Source organism: Rattus rattus, chromosome 2, assembly GCF_011064425.1.
Source record: "Rattus rattus isolate New Zealand chromosome 2, Rrattus_CSIRO_v1, whole genome shotgun sequence".
NCBI classification, from domain to species: domain Eukaryota; kingdom Metazoa; phylum Chordata; class Mammalia; order Rodentia; family Muridae; genus Rattus; species Rattus rattus.
In genome coordinates this window covers 175561647-175580129 of record NC_046155.1, presented here as the reverse complement: position 1 = coordinate 175580129, position 18483 = coordinate 175561647, and the positions used below count along the sequence as shown (strand labels likewise).

Genomic DNA, 18483 nt, shown 5'->3' with positions numbered 1-18483 from the left:
AATGATTTTCTCAACATTATTGATTATATTATAGTATTGTCAACAGGTTTGTAAAAAAAAAGTCATACCAATATGTGTTCCTTCTGTTTTATCATGTTTTATTTCATTAACACTAAATGAATTTTGGGCTTCTTTAACAGCCATTTCTGAATGTTTATGGATAATAATGTTATTCCAGTGTGTGTGGTGTATTGCACTCAAAAAAATCTGCATATGTGGAAGTATACCTGAATCTCTGGATTAAACTCGACTGGTTCTCCGAGAATAATCTCTCTGTTGTATCTTATGTTCTTTTGGTGTGTGCTTTAGTCAAGAATAACTCCATACATATCCATCATATTTTTTGTTACCTTATTTCATTTCCCCTCTCATTACACATTTAATATCTTCCTCCAAATTTATAAGGAAAAGTTCTCCTCTTGTATGTGAATGAGTCTCCAGTTCTTCGGAAGGCACCAAGGAATATCTTCAAATATAAAAAAGCTTTCTTGTTATTGATTACATTTAGAGAATATTACCAAAAATATTCAGCCATGTGGAAGATTATTTTTTAATTTTGTTTCATTGTTGTTATTGCCCTATTTGATGTGTTTTCAGAGCCATTTCTTTGTCTGTTGAACTTGTGCTGTCTATATGTTCCTTTGAAATTTTGTACATCTTACGTAAAAGTATCAAGGTGCTCTTCAAGTTTCTTAAAAGTGATGTTAGTGTAAATATGAATTTCTGCAATTGTATTCATTAATGAGCTTGGTAAATGCCCTATTATATGGGAAAACAATTTCTGAGTATAATAATAAATGTTAGCAATTATGGAAATTAATATTTCATAACTGTAACATTAGTCTCACTTGAACCAACTTGATTGCACAGGTTTAAGATAAGGAAGGAGATTACTGTGTAACAACAAAAAAGATATGAAAAGTATATTGTTAAATTTAAAGGGAAGAATATAAAATGGTGGTGAAGAACAGTTTTATATTCATTACATTTCAGATAATGGTTCTCATAGAAAAATGGTATTTTTATTCATCCATGAAATCTTCAGTGAATTAGTAAAATATATATTAAAAATGAACAAAAAGGTAATACAGTAGCCTAGAAATTGGTTCCTGATGTGACAAAATATTTCTTTTCAATATGTCACAGTGTTTACTGTTGTGTTTAATAAGTCAATAAGTTATTACATATCCACATTTCTAATTCCTGTGGCCAACTCAATCTTGTCTCTATATACATAAAATGTTCCACCATGTGGAAAATACAGGTTGAACTTTCCTATTTACATTTTAATCCCAAGGCATTGTGAGAAATTCTGAATATGAAAAATGTCAAGGTCTTCCTGTTCTCTCTCTCTCTCTCTCTCTCTCTCTCTCTCTCTCTCTCTCTCTCTCTCTCTCTCTCCCTCTCTCTCTCTGTTTCTCGTTTCATAATCATTCTGTCCCCAAGAGGTTTAGTCTAGTGGGTCTTTCTGAGAAACGAGTTTAGCTAAAAGACGAGCATTGCACAACAATATATATACCATTCCTTCAAGTCATAAAATGTATTATAATTTCATAGTAAAGGAAACATCATTTAAAGAATGAAAGTGAGAAATACAAAAAAAGCAATTGGAGATATGAAATTATCAGGTTTGATGTGGAGGTGCTTTATCCACTTGGACTTGAGGTTTCTATATGGGAATAAGAAAAGATCATGTTACATTCTTCTACAGGCTGACCTCCAGTTGAACCAGCACCATTTGTTGTAAATGCTGCATTTCTTCCCCTGGAGAGGTTTAGTTCCTTGTCAAAGATCAAGTGACCATAGGTGTGTGGGTTCATTTTTGGGTCTTCAATTCTATTCCATTGATCTAACTACCTGACTCTGTACTAATGCCTTGCAAATTTTACCACTATCTCCCTGTAATACAGCTGGAAGTTAGGGATGGTGATTCCCAGAAGATTTTTAGTTGTTGAGAATAGTTTTCATTATCCTGGTTGTTCTTTTTTTTTGTTATTTCTAAAGAACTTGCAATTTTCTATTTATAGCTCTGTGAAAAATTGACTTTGTATTTTGATTTTTATTGCATTCAATCTGTATATAGCTTTCAGAAAGATGTCCATTTTTAATATTTTAATCTTGCCAGTCCATGACCATGAGAGATCTTTCCACATTCTGATTTCTTCTTCAATTTATTTTCTCAGACACTGGAATTTCTTGTCATACAGATCTTTCACTTGCTCAGTTAAAGTCATACCCTGGTATATCATATTAACCGTGACTATCGGGAATGGTGTCATTTCCCTAATTTCTTTCTCAGCCTGTTTATTCTTTGAGAAGAGGAATGGTGCTGATTTGTTTGGGCTAACTTTATATCCAGTCACTTTGCTGAAATTCTTTATTAATCGTAGGAGTTCTTTGGTTGAATTTTTGATGTCACTTAAGTATACTGTCATATCATCTGCAAAGACTGATATTTTGACTTCTTTTTGTTGTCTAACTGCTCTGGCTAGGCTTTCAAGTACTACATTAAACTGATAGGGAGAGTGGGTCAAGCGGATCAAGAACATCCACATGAAACCAGATGCAATGAAACTAAGAGAAAAGAAAGTGAGGAAGAGGCTCAAGCACATGGGCAAAGGGGAAATTTTCCTGAAAAGAATACCAATGACTTATGATCTAAGATCAAGGATGAACAAATTGAACCTCATAAAATTGCAAAGTTTCTTTAGGGAAAAGGACACTGTCAATAGAACAAACAGCAACTAACCAATTGGTAAAAGATCTTTACCAATCCTACATTCAACAGAGGGTTAATATCCAATATATAGAAAGAACTGAAGAAGTAAAGCTCTAGAGAATCAGGTAACCACTTATAAAACAGTGGGCTACACAGTTAAACAAAGAATTCTCAACTGAGGAATATTGAGTAGCTGAAAAGCACCTAAAGAAATGATCAAAATCCTCAATCATCAGGTAAATGCAAACCAAAACAACTCTGAGATTCTATATCACAGAGTAAAGAAGATCAAAATTTCAGGTAATAGCAGATATTGATGGGAATGTGCAGAAAGAGGAACACTCCTCCATTGTTGGTGGGATTGCCAACTGATACAACCACTCTGGAAATCACTCTGGTGGTTCCTCAGAAAACTGGACAAATTATTAACTGAGGATTCAGCTCTATCACTCCTGGACATATACCTAAACTGTGTTCCAACATATAAAAAGGATGCATGCTCCACTATGTTCAGAGCAGCCTCATTTATAATAATCGGAAATAGGAAACAACCCAGATGTCTTTCAACAGAGGAGAGGATAAAGAAAATTTTGTACATTTACACAATTGAGTAATACTCAGCTATTAAAACCAATGTCTTCATGAAATACTTAGGCCAATGGATGGAACTAGAAAACATCCTGAGTGAGGTACTCAATAGCAAAAGAACATGCATGGTATGCACTCACTGATAAGTGGCTATTCGCTCAAAAGCTTGCTATACCCAATGTGCAATTCACAGATGATTTGAAGCTCCAAAAGGAGAAAGACCAAAATGTGGATGCTTTACACCTTCTTAGATGGAAGAACAAACATGCTCACAGGAGGAAATATTGTGACAAATTGAGTATTAGAGACCAAAGGAAAGGCTAAACTACCATCCCAAGAGTGCAAACGGATGGACCTATGGTTCCAGCTGCAAATGTAGCAGAGGATGGATTTGTCAGGCATAAAGGGAGGAGAGGCACTGAGGCCTGTCAAGACATGATGCCCCAGTGTAGGAGAATGTCAGAGTAGGTAGCTAGAAGGGAGTGGGTATTTGGGTGAGAAAGAACCATCATAGTAGGTGGGAGAGGTTGGATGGGATAGTAGGTTTCTGGAGGGAAAAAAGAGAATGGGGATAACATTTAAAATGTAAACTAAAAATATCCAACTGAAAATAAAATGTTTAAAACATGAAATTATCATAAAATTCCAAGTATTTCAGTTCTCTTAAACTACTCAACACAAACTGACAAAAATTCAGAACCTAACACAGATATGCAACATAAACACACATAGACACAAACACACATTAACACATAGAGAGTCTCAATCTTTTCTGAATCACACATATAATACAGCTATATACTTATGTACACACTAATATACATACATGTTCACACACACACACACATATATATATATATATAAACATATAAAAATTCAGGCACAAAAATGACATACATATGCACAGATATGAATTTACACAAAATATGTACATTGGCACACATATAAACACACACACACACACACACACACACACACACACACACCCAGGTCTCTGTACACCCACAAAGACAGACAGACAGACTGACAGCAACACACAGGAAGAAGCATAAATTATAAGCACCATTCCAGAATGATATGACACACATGACACAAAAAGGCAGGTAAAGGCTAATACCTGCATAAAGGAATAGGCAGACAACTACAGAGTAAAGCAGATATAAATATGGATAGGCACATAGAAACACTCTCAGAATGCACACAATGGTACGCAAGACACATACTCTGACTAACACTCAAAGAAATATACACACATATACAAACACATTATTGAACAAAATTCATACATAGAAAAATGTTGCTCCCATCGACAGTCATACAAAGAGATGCACATGTATGTACAAAACAAAACAGATATTAACACAGGTACACAGAAAGCATAAAAATATACCTTTGCACAATGAGAAAGATGCATTCAGACCTATAAACTTATTTTTATTGATGGAACTGAATAACAACACTTTTTCTTGTTTAATTGCTCTTAGAAACCAAATAAGTTACCCAGAGACAACATGGCAGCCAGAATCTTTGGAGGACTCTAATAAAAACCATTCCTTAAAGTGATTTCCATATAATTGATGAATATAAATAAAAGCTCTTCTTCTCATCATATAGAAAATTAATGAAGAAGTTCTGTCTATAGTGAATATTGAAAGGGGTATGCTGATGCATATCCATGTGCTCTGTATGAAAAATGAGTTATCAGAAGCCAATAATGTCTCTTTCTTAGAAAACTTCACTAATGAAATCCCACTCTTGTATTTTATGAGGAAGAAAAAAATGAAAAACAAGATAAGACATAGCAATACATTCCACAAAGATATGACTTAATCATCTTATTAAAGATAGTGATATATAATAACAATAGCAGTATGTTGATGAAATTTTTGACAGAGATTCTAATGACAATTGGCACTCTGACACTTCATGGTTGGTCAAACACTCACAGGTAGTAAAATGGTTAACTCCACAGACTGGATTTTACGTTTTATCCTTTCTAGTATCATTGAAATATCATGAACTGCCAGGCTAAAAATGGATTTTCACCATGCCTTTGCAAATATGCTCCAGATAATTAAATGTTAAGTGATAGAGAAAATGTTTGCAAAATATAATTCTGTTCCATGACAGTTTACACTGACAACTAAACTTGTAACATCACCATGATGGTAAATGGTAAATCTGCCATTTAAATTTTAACAATGACAATGTAAACTTATGACCCAGATGAAGATAATACATATCGGGGAACAAAAATAATATTTTCCACATTTTGGAACACCATGAATCAATCTCTACTTCCTGAGATTTGTATCAGTAAACACTCTGACTGCCAGTCATTCAAGACTGCAAGTTACTCTCTGCCACCTTGCCAGAATCAATTCTTCATGACCTCCCCTATTCTTCCTTCCTGGAATCTGTCAATTGCTGGAGGTCACACATAGTGGAAGACCTAATATGTCTCTGATTGGTAAGTACTGTGGAACTACATAGATTGACATAAGTGTTAGTACAATCTCCTCCATTAATTTTCTTAATATCTTTCAAAGTCTCCCAAAGAGAAATGTTGTTACAAATTCTTTGCCTAGGATAACTCACACATGGAAATAAGATGTCCAAGCAAGTAAAAAAAAAATATAAAGATGTCAGCCAATCCTGTCCTGTAATCAGAAATGAATATGTAGTGTCTTTGAAACAGACAAAATTAGGGCAAGGCATATAAAAATTTTCCTTACATAAATGGAGTTCATTTTTTAAATCAAATGGCTAAAACTGTATTTTATAATCAAAGAAAGACATATTTAGTAGAAGATCAGGATTCCTGTTGCTCTCATCCATTAAAAAGACTAATGCCACAGCATTTTGTGGTTTTTGGTTGTTTTTCAGTAAAAGAGCACAGTTTTTTTATTATGGACAGGTGTCTATACATTATCAGTTATGCCCAATAGAAGCACTATTCTGTACTTAAAGTTTCTGCATCTGATATCTAAAGATGAAAAAACAAAAAAAAAACGACTCTTGTTCTGAGATTTGAGTTGACATGATAACCTAGAAAATAGCAAACACTTTAAAGTTCATTTTGGTGTGTCTCCAATAAATAGATATGGAATTGACCTCTTTTACAAAGTGGATTTCCATGTCTGTTTTAGAGTACTTGATTAAAAAGTAAAGAGAAAACCACAGATATGGACAAAACACTAATTCTGATCATGTTTTCATTTTAAAATTATTAAGCAATGTTAGAAATATGTGTTATAAGAGCTATTGAGTTTATGATTTTTTGTGAAATTAACTGAATTTATTAAAGAAGGAAAATCATAATTTATTTATCAGTGCCTAATATTCTTTCTGCAGCAACATTTGGTTCTTGTACTTACATCACTTATAATTAGTGGTCAATTTTCTTAACATGTTCCATCATATCTACACTCATCTTGGTAATTTTTCTTTTGGTCATTGGTGAAAATATAAATTCAAATATCAAACATTAATTTGGTAAGTCATAGATGTCTACACATATGCTTGTATGTATTTCAGCAAGGATTATTTAGGTCATAAGAGGGGAATATATCCAAATGTTTTATAATATACTTTGCTGTAGACAATCCTTGCTTCAAATGTGCAGGTATACAATTGTACCTGGTACTTACTGCTGAGATTAAGGGCTTGCCCCACCACCTAAGTAAAATTCAACTACTTTCTATTTACAAAAGAATGAGATATATTCATTCTAGGAACTTCTCATCATTACAAGTTAATTCTTTGGAAAATTGTTTGATAACTTTTCTAGTTAAAAATAAAGCAATACTTGCATAATACCGAGGACTAGGAAAATGAGGAAATTCAGCGATATTTGTATTTGCCAGTACTATATGTTTATAAATAGAAGGAATTTTTATGTAATATGTTCAGTTTTGTAATAAAAGTGGGCCACATGAGAGTGTAAATTAAATAATGCCATATGGTGTTTGTTTATATACAGACTAATATCTCCAGTCTCATCCTTGTCACTTACTATAGTCTGATCAATAAACACTAAACATATGCCTATATATTTAATCATTGATATAATCAGGTGTTTATCAAAAATTGTATCCCTGTGGTGTTTTCATTTTATACCCTACAAAATTGGCCATTTTTGGATATTCTATATAAACAGACACACAATTTTCAATTAAAATTTTTACTAATATACAAAAGTAATTTGAGAATAATCCTTGTGCAGAGCTCAAAGTTCAGTGAATTTTTAGGAAACATCAGTTACTTAAGCTGTCTGTGTAGCCTAACATTCTTTTTTTTTTTTATAACATCTTGACTGATCTTTATTTATTTACCTATTGACATATACATAGGCTACTTATATAACTTAGCTATTATACAGTGCTGTAGTAAACATGGGCATAGAGTTGTCTCTTTTTGCTGCATAGTTTTTTTTTGTTGTTTTTTTTTATTAACTTGAATATTTCTTATGTACATTTCGAGTGTTATTTCCTTTCCCGGTTTCCGGGCGAACATCCCCCTCCCACCTCCCCTTCTTTATGGGTGTTCCCCTCCCCATCCTCCCCCCATTGCCACCCTCCCCCCAACAGTCTGGTTCACTGGGGGTTCAGTCTTAGCAGGACACAGGGCTTCCCCTTCCACTGGTGCTCTTACTAGGATATTCATTGCTACCTATGAGGTCAGAGTCCACGGTCAGTCCATGTATAGTCTTTAGGTAGTGGCTTAGTCCCTGGAAGCTCTGGTTGCTTGGCATTGTTGTACATGTGGGGTCTCGAGCCCCTTCAAGTTCTTCCAGTTCTTTCTCTGATTCCTTCAACGGGGGTCCTATTCTCAGTTCAGTGGTTTGCTGCTGGCATTCACCTCTGTATTTGCTGTATTCTGGCTGTGTCTCTCAGGAGCGATCTACACTTCTGCAATTCTTTGCTTCATCCATCTTGTCTAATTGGGTGGCTGTATATATATGGGCCACATGTGGGGCAGGCTCTGAATGGGTGTCCTTCAGTCTCTGTTTTAATCTTTGCCTCTCTCTTCCCTGCCAAGGGTATTCTTGTTCCCCTTTTAAAGAAGGAGTGAAGCATTCACATTTTGATCATCCGTCTTGAGTTTCATTTGTTCTAGGCATCTAGGGTAATTCAAGCATTTGGGCTAATAGCCACTTATCAATGAGTGCATACCATGTATGTCTTTCTGTGATTGGGTTAGCTCACTCAGGATGATATTTTCCAGTTCCAACCATTTGCCTACGAATTTCATAAAGTCGTTGTTTTTGATAGCTGAGTAATATTCCATTGTGTAGATGTACCACATTTTCTGTATCCATTCCTCTGTTGAAGGGCATCTGGGTTCTTTCCAGCTTCTGGCTATTATAAATAAGGCTGCGATGAACATAGTGGAGCACGTGTCTTTTTTATATGTTGGGGTATCTTTTGGGTATATGCCCAAGAGAGGTAGAGCTGGATCCTCAGGCAGTTCAATGTCCAATTTTCTGAGGAACCTCCAGACTGATTTCCAGAATGGTTGTATCAGTCTGCAACCCCACCAACAATGGAGGAGTGTTCCTCTTTCTCCGCATCCTCAACAGCATTTGCTGTCACCCGAGTTTTTTATCTTAGCCATTCTCACTGGTGTGAGGTGAAATCTCAGGGTTGTTTTGATTTGCATTTCCCTGATGACTAAAGATGTTGAACATTTCTTTAGGTGTTTCTCAGCCATTCGGCATTCCTCAGCTGTGAATTCTTTGTTTAGCTCTGAACCCCATTTTTTAATAGGGTTATTTGTCTCCCTGCGGTCTAACTTTTTGAGTTCCTTGCATATTTTGGATATAAGGCCTCTATCTGTTGTAGGATTGGTAAAGATCTTTTCCCAATCTGTTGGTTGCCGTTTTGTCCTAACCACAGTGTCCTTTGCCTTACAGAAGCTTTGTAGTTTTATGAGATCCCATTTGGCGATTCTTGATCTTAGAGCATAAGCCATTGGTGTTTTGTTCAGGAAATTTTTTCCAGTGCCCATGTGTTCCAGATGCTTCCTTAGTTTTTCTTCTATTAGTTTGAGTGTGTCTGGTTTGATGTGGAGGTCCTTGATCCACTTGGACTTAAGCTTTGTACAGGGTGATAAGCATGGATCGATCTGCATTCTTCTACATGTTGACCTCCAGTTGAACCAGCACCATTTGCTGAAAATGCTATCTTTTTTCCATTTGATGGATTTGGCTCCTTTGTCAAAAATCAAGTGACCCTAGGTGTGTGGGTTCATTTCTGGGTCTTCAATTCTGTTCCATTGGTCTATCTCTCTGTCTCTGTACCAATACCATGCAGTTTTTATCACTATTGCTCTGTAATACTGCTTGAGTTCAAGGATAGTGATTCCCCCTGAAGTCCTTTTATTGTTGAGGATAGTTTTAGCTATCCTGGGTTTTTTGTTATTCCAGATGAATTTGCGAATTGTTCTGTCTAACTCTTTGAAGAATTCGATTGGTATTTTGATGGGGATTGCATTGAATCTGTAGATCGCTTTTGGTAAAATGGCCATTTTTACTATATTAATCCTGCCAATCCATGAGCATGGGAGATCTTTCCACCTTCTGAGGTCTTCTTCAATTTCTTTCTTCAGTGTCTTGATGTTCTTATTGTACAGATCTTTTACTTGCTTGGTTAAAGTCACACCGAGGTACTTTCTATTATTTGGGTCTATTACGAAGGGTTTCATTTCCCTAATTTCTTTCTCAGCTTGTTTCCCTTTGGCGTAGAGGAAGGCTATTGATTTATTTGAGTTAATTTTATACATAGCCACTTTGCTGAAGTTGTTTATCAGCTTTAGTAGTTCTCTGGTGGAACTTTTGGGATCACTTAAATATACTATCATATCATCTGCAAATAGTAATATTTTGACTTCTTCTTTTCCAATCTGTATCCCCTTGATCTCCTTTTGTTGTCTGATTGCTATGGCTAGAACTTCAAGAACTATATTGAATAAGTAGGGAGAGAGTGGGCAGCCTTGTTTAGTCCATGATTTTAGTAGGATTGCTACAAGTTTCTCTCCATTTAATTTAATGTAAGAAACTGGTTTGCTGAATATGGCTTTTACTATGTTTAGGTATGGGCCTTGAATTCCTATTCTTTCCAGGACTTTTATCATGAAGGGGTGTTGAATTTTGTCAAATGCTTTCTCAGCATCTAATCAAATGATCATGTGGTTTTGTTCTTTCAGTTTGTTTATATAATGGATCACGTTGATGGTTTTCCGTATATTAAACCATCCCTGCATGCCTGGGATGAAGCCTACTTGATCACGGTGGATGATTGTTTTGATGTGCTCTTGGATTCGCTTTGCCAGAATTTCGTTTAGTATTTTTGCGTCGATGTTCATAAGGGAAATTGGTCTGAAGTTCTCTTTCTTTGTTGGGTCTTTGTGTGGTTTAGGTATAAGAGTAAGTGTGGCTTCATAGAAGGAATTCGGTAGTGCTCCATCCGTTTCAATTTTGTGGAATAGTTTGGATAATATTTGGATCGCTTAAATGTACTATCATATCATCTGCAAATAGTGATATTTTGACTTCTTCTTTTCTGATCTGTATCCCCTTGACCTCCTTTTGTTGTCTGATTGCTCTGGCTAGAACTTCAAGAACTATATTGAATAAGTAGGGAGAGAGTGGGTAGCCTTGTCTAGTCCCTGATTTTAGTGGTAGCCTAACATTCTAAGGGCTATATTTCACAACAATTATTATTCCATATATTTCAAATATATTTTACACTTAAAGGAGAATGCCAAGCTGAACTTTATAAAAGATAAAAGCCAGTGATTATACATGAACACTATGAAGCACAAAGACACACTTCTTTTGGATTTTATCTTTTAAAGCATGTGGATGTCTTGCCTTATAATGACCTAAATATTCCTTGTTCATTACATGCAAACATATACAACAAGGTATTCATACCAAGTATGAGTTTCTGAGTGTAAAGATCTTCTCTTTCCCAAATTGATAAAGCATTAGAAAGCAAGAAGTGATCACATGCAATGAATTTGAGAGGGTAAGTTTTCATGTATGTAAAGTATTGTTAACTATATGCACCATGAATATTACTGTAACCAGAATATGGTGTAGGAGCAGCACAATGATGGAAAGATTGTCAGCAAAGTTTATAACCATTGATTGGTATACTTGGGATAAAACTCAATGCAATATTGTGGGATCAAATTCAATAAGTCATCACTACCTATTGTGCAACATAAAATGCTATTATGAGGCCTTTATGTGAAAGATCAATGTAGGTATTCCTTTTTTCTCAGCTTCTAGGATTTAAGACAGAGGTCACCTGAAAGAAAAACAAATATTCACTGGATTAATTAAAAGGAAGAAATAGGATTGAATCTCTAAAATAATTAAGCTTGCTTCGTGGTGTACAGATTTAGCAACAGGACAGAACACTCAAGGATTTGCCTAATATTCATCCTCAGAGCACTCAAGAAATATGGACGATGTCATTTACATGGAAAATACAAATGCACTTACAAGACATTCAGAGTCTGTTTGAAATAATCTTTCTCTTTAGGCAACTGAACTGCTCAAAGTATGAAGGAACAACTTATGTCCAAGTATTAATGTTTGACTTCATTAAAATTTATTCTCCAAAAGCATCTTGAATCAATGAATTTTACCATGAGAAATGGAACGTCGAGGATGAAGAATAGTGCCATCAAAATGAACATATCTTTCCTGCCTTAAACCTGAACAGTGTGGCTTGTGAAGTGCTGTGCATATAAGCACATCAAATTTCTACCATAATTTACTTCTCTGGGTTAAGAAGAGATTGCATATTCATGATTCTTTTTTTTTCAGATTGCATCTGAGCTCTGAAGGAATGTTAAGCACTTTCTTCCCCGAAGCTCTGCAACTGGTGCCCACCACTCATTTAATTAACTCAGATAGGCAAATACCTTGGAGATTAATACTTTCTCAGGTTCCATGATATCACTCATGTTTGTTAATGCCTGGAAGGAAGCCCTTTGGTTTTAATTTGGTCTGGAATATGTTTAACATGGTGATTTTATTGACCAAATAAAAATGCTGTCAGTGGATTATATCAGAACATTCACGGTGAGAAATCCAGTAATGGTACATTCTGAGCCACTAGAGACACACAGGACATTTTATTACAAGATCCATGTTAAGGAGAAGCAGGCTCGTCTTTATAGTCACTGAGATCCACAAACCATGTACAGTTTGGACTATGCCACACTATTGGCAAGAACAGATCATCTAAAGATGCCTTTTTTTAAATTTTTTTTTTATTTTATCTGGTTCTGTCCAAAATTACACAGTTCTTCACTAATCCATAGTGAATATACTTGATAAAGATGTCAGTGGATTATATCCAAACATTTCAACTGGAGCCTTAGGACCCTCATTTGTATGCTTGGTTGCTGCTGGTTTACTCCCTGTGACTCTGCCTTTGCAACATTCAATTCTTATGAGAAAATAATATGTAGCTAATATTTGAATTCAAAATTATGATCTCCTTCCCTGATTCTCATGATTTTTTCAATATAATAACTTGTGTTGACCAATTTAATCTACATTATCTTTGTTTCCTACATTAGTTTTGCTCATATTACATTGCAGTAGTATTTGTGAGGAAGTGTTGCTTAGACATATCTTCTTAGTATATTGGAAGCAACGCTATGTTCTAATGTGTAATCTTTTCTCATAAAATCTTTCTACCCATCTATTCTAACTTTAAATCTAGTATCAACAATGACCATCAGGAGTTAACTGAAAATTGTACAGTAATGAAAGTCTTTCAGTGGATTTGGAATGAAAAAAAAAAAAAAAAGAAAACAAAGCACATGTTGGCAACTCATTGGTTTGGGTGACAATAAGCCTTATTTTGTGTTTTGATGACACAAAGACGTTTAGTGTTTTGCAATGGATATTGGTGTACATTTAAATGTCAATATTTTTACATATGTATGACTTCTGATTCTGTATAAACTGTCCTAGAGTGCTGAGATTGTATTTAGAAAAATGTAGATGGAGAAGTATTCATAAGAATACAGAGAAAAATTTCAAGAGTGAGGGATGGGGCTCACCATTCTCAAAAAATTTAAATCATAATTGTTCCTCTGTAAAGGAAAAACAGAAATAAAGATGGAATGGAGACTGAAGAAAATGTAATCAAGAGACTTCCCAGCCTTGAGAATCATCTCACATGCAGTCACCAAAATCAGAATCTATTTCTCATTCCAAAAAGTCCTTGAATCCAGGATCCTGACCTCTGAAAGGCTTTGCAAGACCTTGACCAATACAGATGTAGATTCTTGTACGAATTCATCAGACTGACAATGCAGACTCCAATTGAGAAGATAGGGAAAAACCTGAATGAGCTAAAGGGGTTTGCCACTTCATAGGGAAAACAACAGTATCAACCAATCAGACAACCCAGAACTCACAGGGACTAAAACACAAACCAAAGAGTACACATGGAAGGATGGACCAATGGATCCAGCTGCGTATATAACAGAGGATGGCCTAATCTGGCATTGGCTGGAGATTAGGCCCTTAATCCTTTGAACATGCATAAGAGAATGCTAGTACTGGGAGGCAGGAATTAGTAAGTTGGTGGGGGAGAACCTTCATGTAATCAGGGATCAGAGCAGATGGGATAGACATTTGCCAAAGGGAATCTGTGAAGGGGGATAACTTTTGAAAAATAACCAATAAAAAAAAATAAAAAATAAATAAAAGGAGAGTTCAAATGAAATTTGCCATATTCCAGATTTAGTAAACTTGTTTTTGTGTTTAATAATTATTATCACTTTTGAAAACACCACACATTTTTCTTCAGTTTTCTTTATGGCATACTGACTAAAATGTGTCATGTATTTTGCTAGTGTCTGCACCTCCATCAATATTATCAACTGCACGTCTTGTTACTGAATCATTCCAAAGTTCAATCAACCTCTTTCTCTCTTCAGGATATTGTGTGCATTCTCAATTTTCAATTCAAGAATGATATTTTCATCTATATTTTTTTATTATCAGCTTCACATGATATATTAATACCCAATTACTTCATATCTATTCAAATTTCAAATGATACCTCTACTACTTTTTCGTGCAAAGGTGTGCAAACAGGTGTGCAAACACAGACACACACACACACACACACACATACACACACAGTGCTTAAAAGACACACACTGTTATATCCAGACTCAGAAAAGTCTGAAATCCTTCAATCTTTAGTTCAAAATGATAACATCCTGTTATAACCTCAATTCTCATTAACAAGATCAAATAATTCTAGAAAGTTTATGCAAAGTTTCATATTTGTATGTAACACCTTAATGTTTGCCATCTAAATTGTGATAAGACCATGAGAACAGTGGACCCAGAAATCATATGTGTTTAACTTCATCCACTTTTACAATCATTTCTGCATTGCATAAAGTCCATTTCCTTAAACATTTATCAGATTGCTTGTGAGTTTTAGTCTAAATAGTTACATTTAAGAATTGATACGTAGCTCACTGTAAAAATTCTAAGAATGAAGTTTACAGCACTCTGTTCCTCCCTGTTTCAGAGTCAGTCACATCTTCTTAAGCAATGCCAGCCTATTCCTGTAGACACGATGGCAAGGTCGATGTGGGCAGATTTGGCTGAATTGGGTGCCCGGTTCACAGGGTTGCCTTCTCTACTTCTGGCAAAATGGAGATTGGTGCCATCAACAACCCTTTCATTGATCTCAACTTCATGGTCTTCATGCTCCAGTATGACTCTACCCATATCAAATTCAATGGTGCAATAAAGGGTGAGAAGAGGAAGCTTGTCATCAACAGGAAGCCCCTCACCATTTTCAAGCTGTGAGATCCCTCTTACATCAAATATGGTGATGCTGGCACTGAATATGTTATGAAGTCTATTTGAATCTGCACCTCAGTGGAGGAGGTCAGCGTTCACTTGAAGGGTGGTGCCAAAAAGATCATCATCTCCGTCCCTTTGGCCAATGCCCCCATGTTTGTGATGAGTATGAACCACCAGAAATATGACAAAATACTCAAGATCATCAGCAATGTATCCTGCACCAGTAGCTGTTTAGCCACTCTGGCAAAGGTCATCTATGAAAACTTTGTCATCATGGAAGTGGTCATGTCCATAGTCCATGCCATCACTGACACTAAGAAGACTGTGGAGCTGAGGGCTAAGAAACTACTATGAAAATCTGATGTGTGTTGACTGTGGGGTAGCCCAGAAGATCATCCCTTCATCTACTGGTACTGCCAAGTCTGTGTGCAAGGTCATCCCAGAGCTGAATAAAAGCTCACCGGGATGACCTTCCCTGTTCCTATCTCCACTGTACCTGTTGTGTATCTGACATGCCACCTGGAGAACCCTGCCATGTATTATGACATCAAGAAAGTGGTAAAGCAGAACCAGTAAAGAGCATTATGGGCTACACTGTGGACCAGTTTGTCTCCAGTAACTTCAACTGCAACTCCTACTCTTTCACCTTTGATGCTAGGGCTGGCATTGATCTCAATGACAACTCTGTAAAGTTTATTACCTGGTATGACAGTGAATATGGCTACAGTAGCAGGTGGTAGACCTCATGGACTACATGTTCTCCAAGGTGTAAGAAACACTGGACCACCCACCCCAGTAAGGATACTAAGAGCAAGAGAAAGGCCCTCAGTTGAACTTTAAAGTTCCTATCCCAACTTTAAAGTCAAGACTGAACATCTTCCTCAAAATTTCTATCCTAGGCAACCCCCCCCCAAAGAGGTGCCTATAAAGCCCTCCTTACTCTCTTGAATACCATCAATAAAGTTTGATGTACACACAAAATATGGAGAATACATGGCAGTAATGGGTATCCATTTTTTGAAAGTAAAATAACTGTCTTGTATGATATGCTTTCTTTACTTGCTTGTTGAAATCATCAAGATTCATGTCATTTGCATATTATGAACAATCATAAAACAGCAAAAATGACAGAAAATTACATATTTGTTATGTTCGCTCATGTTTCCTTTTGGAAAACTCCACCAGAACTTTGGATAAATTGTAACATATTCATATATCTACTGCCATACATACTGGAATCTTTTCTGATACTTCACACAAAATTGTAATACTCAATAAATTATTTGGTTTCTGTTTACCAACACTTTCTCAAAGTCAGGTTAGATACACATCCTACCTCAATTATGAATTTATTTGTCACGTTAAATGCACCAGTCATATTCTTGTAAGTCTCCACAAATGGAAAAATTGATGAAAAATTTTAAGTGTTATTTTAAAAGTTATCAAAATTATTAATGTTGGTTGTGTACATGTTGTAAACTATTCTCATCATGTTTCAGTAACACACATATCTCTAATGGCTGCCATCATTTTATTATGAAGTGGTGTTGGATATTTTCAAATGCTTTTCCTCATCTAATCAATCATTTTGCTGCATACAAGTAATATAATTCAACATCAAATATATACATTATCTCAGAATAAACAGCAAGAAAAAATGACACAAATGGGCCTAAGGAGCAAGCTGCTGAAGCCATTCCAGTAGGTAACAAAATACGTAATAATCCTAAACAAATCATAAAAGATAAAGGATAATACATATATATCCAATTGCTTCAATTCTCATTTTATTTGCCAAAAATACTAGGGTACCCACTTAAAAGAAATCAGCCAAAGCTTAAATCACCCACTGACTTTCACATATTTATAGAGAATTCAATATATTATTATAAACAATGGATTGGTTGTTCAGAAAAAAAAATCTAAATGGTAATTAACTGCAGGTATTGATTTATTCTGCTTATAATTGACTGCAGATATTCATAGGATAAATGACTTAGAATTTCGCCTCATTATGGAAATCTGTGGATCAAATCTGTTGAGTGATCAGTGTCATGGACCTCAAAGAACAATTTTAACATACTCACACAGTAGAAACTTCCAGCTAGTTTTGAGAAAACCAAGAACTTGTCATGGAATACCACATTGGAAGAATTCAGCATTGTTAATTGGATTGTGGAAGACCTTTCAAGTGAGGATTCTTGAGAAAATTTGTGAAAAACAGACACAAAGAAAGGAATGGTTACATGATAGGGAAACTTGGAGTAGTGGTTAGAATTATGTGTGTGGAAATATAAAATAAGTGGATCAGATTATGACTCAATCTGATAGGAGAATGAAGATGAATATTGGAGGAGGAGCAGTTGAATGAATGAATGAGTGAATGATTGAATGAATGAATAAATGATCGAAAACTGTTCTCAAACAGGTTCTACAACTCATATCTGGGAAGATATGGTGCATCATGCATCAAGTAGATTCAGATATTGATCCTGTTAGGAAATAACAAACCCTGTTGAAAACATAATGCCATTAAAAATCCAGGATACAGGCTTCTGAATTCTAGGCACAATATAGCATCTGGCCCTCAGGGGCCAGTCATAGGAGATTACTTTTATAACCTGATTAGTTGTATTGAAGACATGACTAATGGATGTTTCCTGGCAAAATTGATCTCTTCACTGCCATAACATACCTGTCTTTAAAGACCATGATCAATCCACTTATTATATGATCAATATTATTAGCAGATTTGATTTCTCAGAAGATAGTATTTGGCATGCATTCTCTTAAACTCTCATGGGAGCATGAGCATTATTAGATATGTTTTGCAGAATACTTGGGCTGCTGAAGTTATGGATCTTAACAAAGAATATACTCCTGTTATTTTGTGACTGTGTAATCACAGTAATTTTCTCTGTGATTGAAACCTCCCATCATGCACAGAAGCTCAGTAAAGTGGATATTAGTATCATTTAGTGTCTCTTTTGCTGTGAAGACATGCCATGACAATGGCAACAGTTTTAAAGGAACATATTTATTTGGGGCTAGATTACAGATTCAGAGATTCACTCCATTGTCATCAGGGCAAGACGCATGCCTGAAAAACAGCAGCATCATGTTTGAGAAAGAGTCAAGTTTTCTATAAACAAGATGGCAGGGAATAAAAGCTAAAAAAAAAATACAGAAACATAAAAACAAAAAACACCCTGACCTCAGTTGAACACAAGGACACTTCTATTTCAACAAGGCCTCAAATCTTTTCATTGTTGCTATTGTTGTTGTTGCTGTTGTTATTATTACTAACATTATT

At 35.4% G+C, this 18483-nt stretch overlaps 1 pseudogene; it reads left to right on the top strand.

Annotated features, from left to right (window-relative positions):
* Positions 1-11785: 11785 nt before the first annotated feature.
* Positions 11786-15942, top strand: LOC116893430 (annotated as a pseudogene).
* The last annotated feature ends 2541 nt before the right edge of the window (positions 15943-18483 follow it).